Here is a 5,899-nt window from a genome sequence, read left to right on the forward strand (position 1 = left end):
ATTGCACAATACATTGCACACCTGAAGGAGTAGAAGTGCAGACCAATGATGAAGATGCCGATTTCAAGGTTGTAAACTCGCAGGAATGCGTGGAACTATATCCTACCTTAACAGTGGGGGAGCTTCCACAAGAATTGAGGGAGAAAGTGTCAGCTGAGGTGTGGGATTTTACTGGAGAAGAAATAGGACTGATCAAAGGGGTAGAACCAGTAAAGATCATGGTAAGACTCAATGCCGAGTATCCAAGAACACCACAATACAAGTTGACACCGGAGACGATTGCAGGAATAAAGCCTGTGATCGAATCCATGATTAAACAGGGAATACTGAAGGAGATCGTGGGTAGTCCATGTAACTCCCCGATTATGGGTTTACAGAAGCCTAGTGGAAAATACAGAATAGTGCAGGATCTTCGAAAGATTAATAATATTGTTGTCTCATGCTGTCCAGTGGTACCGAATCCATCAGTGATATTATTTCAGATACCGTTCCAAGCTGAATGGTTCACCGTGATAGATTTGTGCCAGGCTTTCTTTTCGATTCCTTTAGATGAAGATAGCCAGTATCTTTTCGCTTTTAAGCTGGAAAATCGCATTTTAACATGGTGTCGTATCCCTCAGGGGTATACAGAAAGCCCATCGATTTTTAACCAGCTACTGAAGAAAAATCTTGAAAGTCTAGTACTGCCCAAGAATTCGGTTCTGGTCCAGTACATAGACGACCTCCTAGTTGCGTCAGAAACAGAGGAAGCTTGCAGAGTAGACACCATCACCTTGTTAAATCATTTGGCCGAGAACGGACATAAGGTGTCTCCAAGTAAATTGCAATATTGTCTTACCGAAGTGCAATACTTGGGCCATAGGATTGAAAAAGGAAAACGGAAGGTGTCTCCAGACAGAATAGAGGCGATCATGAAAATGAACGCGCCTAAAACACAGAGAGAAGTCAGGATGTTTCTAGGCATGGTCGGTTATTGTCGACAGTGGATAGCCAACTTTTCACTGAAGGCAAAACCGTTATTACAACTGACGCACAAAGGAGTGAGTGATCCGGTACCATGGGACAAAGATTGTTTGATGGCATTTTTGCAGCTGAGGGAGGACTTGTGTCGCGCCCCGGCTTTAGGAATGCCTGATTACACAAAACCATTCTTGCTTTACTGCTGCGAAAGAGAGGGATGCGCTTTAGCAGTTTTGGCCCAGATACACGGAGATGCGCGTAGGCCAGTTGCGTATTTTTCGGCTACATTAGATCCAGTAGCCGCAGCGTTGCCCGGATGTCTCAAATCCGTAGCCGCAACGGGTGTCAGCATTGAACGATGTGAGAGTGTGGTAATGGGACATCAGTTAGTGGTGTACGTACCGCATTCTGTGGAATTGTTAATGACCAGGACCAAGACTCAAAGTACACAACCCTAATGTAATGAATCACTGGGTTGGACAACCATTTGTATTGATTGACTTATTTTTTTATAAAGTGTTTTTGCATAAATATTTTTAGCATCAAAAGTTACATCACAACATTACATGAATTTACAAACAACACATTCTGTGAACTCAACAAAAAATCAAAACATTACAAAAAACAAAGAAATTGTCATCATTAATAACAAAGACAACTGTGAAAAGGCCTCAAATTAATCGCTTTACAGAGGCTCCAATCCTGAATTTCTAATGGACAAGGGGAATAATCTAAACGTAAACCTCCTTGTTACAACCATCACGAGACACATAGAAAAGATACCAAACAAACAGTCTCTTGGAAGTCATCGTGTGCCGGACCGCTACAGCCAGTATCTAGTGCTGAAAAGTAAGTCACCCGCCAGGAACGCGTATCCCTCTGTTGAACGCTCGTTCATATACCAATTCTAAACGCGCACCACTTTCTTTTTTGACAGCACGCCAGCCCGTGCGGGGGCCGCCGCCTCCCACGCGCCTAATTCGATTTACCTACTACGCTTAAAGGTAGGATTACTTTCTACTACCCTACGCGTTGTAAACACAGTAATTTGATAAAAACAAACACTAAGTCCAAACTCTCCCCAGTCCCCAGATTAACACGGAGAGATTCAACCCAAGGCCGGCACAACGTTCTTGTATAGCGGCGAACCCGCCTACTAACAAGGTACGCTTTGATTCTTTGTCACAACGTGTTTAGAGCACATCTCAAACAGAGGGAGAGTGTATCTAATGTAAATCCAATCTTTTATTCTTCCCGCAGGGAGAGGTTCCCCGTTTCACAAATAAGGTACTTTCTTTGATTTAAAAGTGGATGAGTCCACGCGACCAGCCTATTCTTTGAAAATCCCTCACTTATACAATGTCTTAATTAATTCACAGTGACAACGACCCCCCAGTCCCTGTCCTGAGGAGAACCCGTTGAATGACATTGGGTTCGAAACGCGTCGACGTTTTCACCTCCGAGACACGAAACTATCAGGGCATGCTAGGATTTAACACAAAAAAAACCATTTTGGAATTGTTTTACTATTCCTATGTTTCTCCTAGCCTAAGCACCGGATGTGGTATCTTTTCTATGTGTCTCGTGATGGTTGTAACAAGGAGGTTTACGTTTAGATTATTCCCCTTGTCCATTAGAAATTCAGGATTGGAGCCTCTGTAAAGCGATTAATTTGAGGCCTTTTCACAGTTGTCTTTGTTATTAATGATGACAATTTCTTTGTTTTTTGTAATGTTTTGATTTTTTGTTGAGTTCACAGAATGTGTTGTCCGGTCATTGTTTTGTTGTTCAAATTGCTAGTGGCCTAGGCCGGTCAGTGACAGGGCCCAAGCCTCCCCCCAGTTTCTCCTTGTTCTAGAACGGGTTGTTACCCGTACGGCTTTAAGTCACAAGTAATTTATTTTTCACTTCGCATCTATTTTGCATCCAGGTCTCCTGGTCTATATTATGGCAGACAAAGATACATTATCATTCAGTGAGGAACAGATCGATAAGCTCCTCGCGGACTCAACACTTTTCACAACGGTCACTTTGAGCGGTACGGCTAAGCAGCAGAACGTAGCAGACAAACTCTTAAGATTGCAAAAAAAACATATCAGGACGAAACTAATGTTTTGATTTTTTGTTGAGTTCACAGAATGTGTTGTTTGTAAATTCATGTAATGTTGTGATGTAACTTTTGATGCTAAAAATATTTATGCAAAAACACTTTATAAAAAAATAAGTCAATCAATACAAATGGTTGTCCAACCCAGTGATTCATTACAGTAGGGTTGTGTACTTTGACGCTAAACGAATACTGTCCGGTCATTGTTTTGTTGTTCAAATTGCTAGTGGCCTAGGCCGGTCAGTGACAGGGCCCAAGCCTCCCCCCAGTTTCTCCAGGACCAAGACTCAGCATCTGACGAATAGCAGGCTCACACGCTACGAGCAAGTCATATTGGCTGCTGAGAATGTGACCCTAAAAAGATGCTCCGTCTTAAATCCTGCTACGTTGATGCCACTTCCAAATGAGGTGGATGATGAAATTTGTACAGATCATGACTGCCTTGATGTGACTGAACTATGCACCAAACCGAGACCAGATATCGTAGATGAGCCATTAACTGACCCCGATGAAATATTCTTTGTTGATGGTTCATGCGTAAGAGACGATATTGGTCAGCTGAGAGCAGCTTATGCAGTTTGCACAATCACCAGAGTTGTAGAAGCCGCTTGCCTGGAAGGAGTACATTCCGCTCAGGTAGCTGAAATTATTGCTTTGACGCGTGCCTGTTTAGCAGGTAACAAAATTCGAGTCACCATATACACCGATAGCCAGTATGGTTTCGGGGTAGTTCACGATTACGGGCAGTTATGGTCTCAAAGAGGTTACATGACCTCCTCGGGTTCTCCCATTCGGAATGGAGAATTCGTGAGACTATTGTTAGAAGCATTGCAAGGACCATCAGCTATTGCGGTCGTCAAATGTGCTGCGCACACGAAAAACGTAGATTTTGTGTCGCAGGGCAATCGCTATGCTGATGAAGTAGCGCGTTACTGCGCAGAACAAGGTTATTCTCACACCAATGTAGAAGTGGGAGGAATACAAGACAGAACTGATTTAACTATGTTGTTAGACACTGTAGATACGTGGGATGAACTGAAATGTGTTCAGGAAAACGCACCAGATGAGGAGAAAAAGGGCTGGGAAACAGCTGGGTGTATAAAAAGTGAAATGAACTTTTGGATTTCTGCAGATGGGAGAGCAGTTTTACCGAATGAACTTGTTAGTCCAATGGCAAGGAAATTGCATGGATCAGCACACATAGGTAGAGATGCTATGGTGAGAGTATTCAGACAAACGTGGTTTAATCCAAAGTTTAGAGTAGCGGCAGAAGCAGTATGTCAGCGATGTGCGATCTGTCAGCAACTAAACATAGGAAAGAGAACACCAGTCACGTTGAGTCACATAGGAAGGTCTGGGGGGCCTTTCAATAGAATGCAGCTTGACTTCATCGAAATGCCCAAATGCAATAGACTTAGATACGTTTTAGTGATTGTCTGTATATTTTCTAGATGGGTCGAAGCTTATCCTACACGTAGATGCGATACACTTACAGTAGCAAAACTGTTACTTAGAGAGTTGATACCGAGGTTTGGGGTGCCATCCTCTTTGGAATCGGACAGAGGAACTCATTTTAACAGCGAAGTAGTGAAGATGTTGTGCTCAGCTTTGGGTATCGATCAGAAGCTCCATTGCAGTTATCGCCCAGAAGCTTCAGGGATTGTAGAATAAATCAACAGCACAATCAAGTCCAGACTTGCCAAAGTTTGTTCATCAACATCTCTGAGTTGGCCAGACGCACTTCCAGTGGTTCTTATGAGCATACGTAGCACACCAGATAGAAAAACAGGTCTCTCTCCACATGAAGTGCTAATGGGGAGAGCTATGAGATTGCCATCGGTTCCGACTGCAGCGTTATTGAACATCACAGACGACTTGATCTTGGACTACTGCAAGGGACTATCTGATGCCATTAATTCTGTGTCCCTCCAGGTCCAGGCTGCAGAGGTTCCATCAGCACAGGACTTGTGCCATGACCTGAGTCCGGGAGACTGGGTTTTGGTGAAAAAGCATGTCAGGAAGAACTGCTTAGACGTGCGCTGGCGAGGACCATTTCAAGTCATACTTGTTACGAACACTGCAGTGAAGTGTGGAGGCCTGCCAAATTGGATACATGCTTCACATACTCGAAGAGTGCCAACACCTCTAGAAGAAACAGCTCCTCTCTCGGATGAGAATCCAGCGGAAAGCGGAGAAGCCACAGAGGGGGAAAGCCAAGCTGTAGAGGTGATCGAAGAGGCTGAGCCTGTGTCGGAACAAGTCGACGACGGTCAGGACACCAGTGAGACCGAAGCTGTATAGGAAGAGGGAAGTAGCTGGGAATTCGAGTCAGAAACCGAACAAGATGTAAGTGACCAAGAGACGGGTCCAAGAACAAGAAGCAGGAGGACAAGGAGTGATGAAGCTAGTTGGCCAGAACGAAGGAGAAGGCCAAGCTTAAGAGCACCACAAGAAAGAACCCTTGTCCCAATCTCTGAAGAATCAGATCAAGAAGAGGAAACTACAGACTCAGGCACTGAGAGTCCAAGAAGATCGAGAAGGGTACGTGTGCCCTGCAGAAGGTACGCCACCCCAGAGTGGACTTATCTAGCAGATGTCTTGGGGACAGAAATCTGGGAGAGTGAGAGAAGTGAAAGTAATCGATCTCGATCCATTTGTGGCAGTGGAGATATGGATGTTGACGCCTGGACTCGAGACTGAGGGGTTACTGACTTTCACACTTCCCATACCCCCATACTTGAGTCGGATTAAAGAACTAGTGCTAAATCGATTACAGTTTCCAACTTTTGGTCATCAAATACCAGAAGAAGAAGAAAAAGTTGTTCGTTTTGA

General features: G+C 44.1%; 1 long non-coding RNA gene across 1 annotated transcript; it reads left to right on the forward strand.

Moving 5' to 3' along the window:
• Positions 1–1,743: 1,743 nt before the first annotated feature.
• Positions 1,744–2,114, forward strand: LOC147705802 (uncharacterized). The gene is made up of 3 exons (XR_015297325.1): positions 1,744–1,809; positions 1,898–1,964; positions 2,046–2,114. It is a non-coding gene; the product is annotated as an uncharacterized LOC147705802 (long non-coding RNA).
• The last annotated feature ends 3,785 nt before the right edge of the window (positions 2,115–5,899 follow it).

Source organism: Lissotriton vulgaris, chromosome 7 (genome assembly GCF_964263255.1).
Source record: "Lissotriton vulgaris chromosome 7, aLisVul1.2, whole genome shotgun sequence".
Classification (NCBI taxonomy): Eukaryota; Metazoa; Chordata; class Amphibia; order Caudata; family Salamandridae; genus Lissotriton; species Lissotriton vulgaris.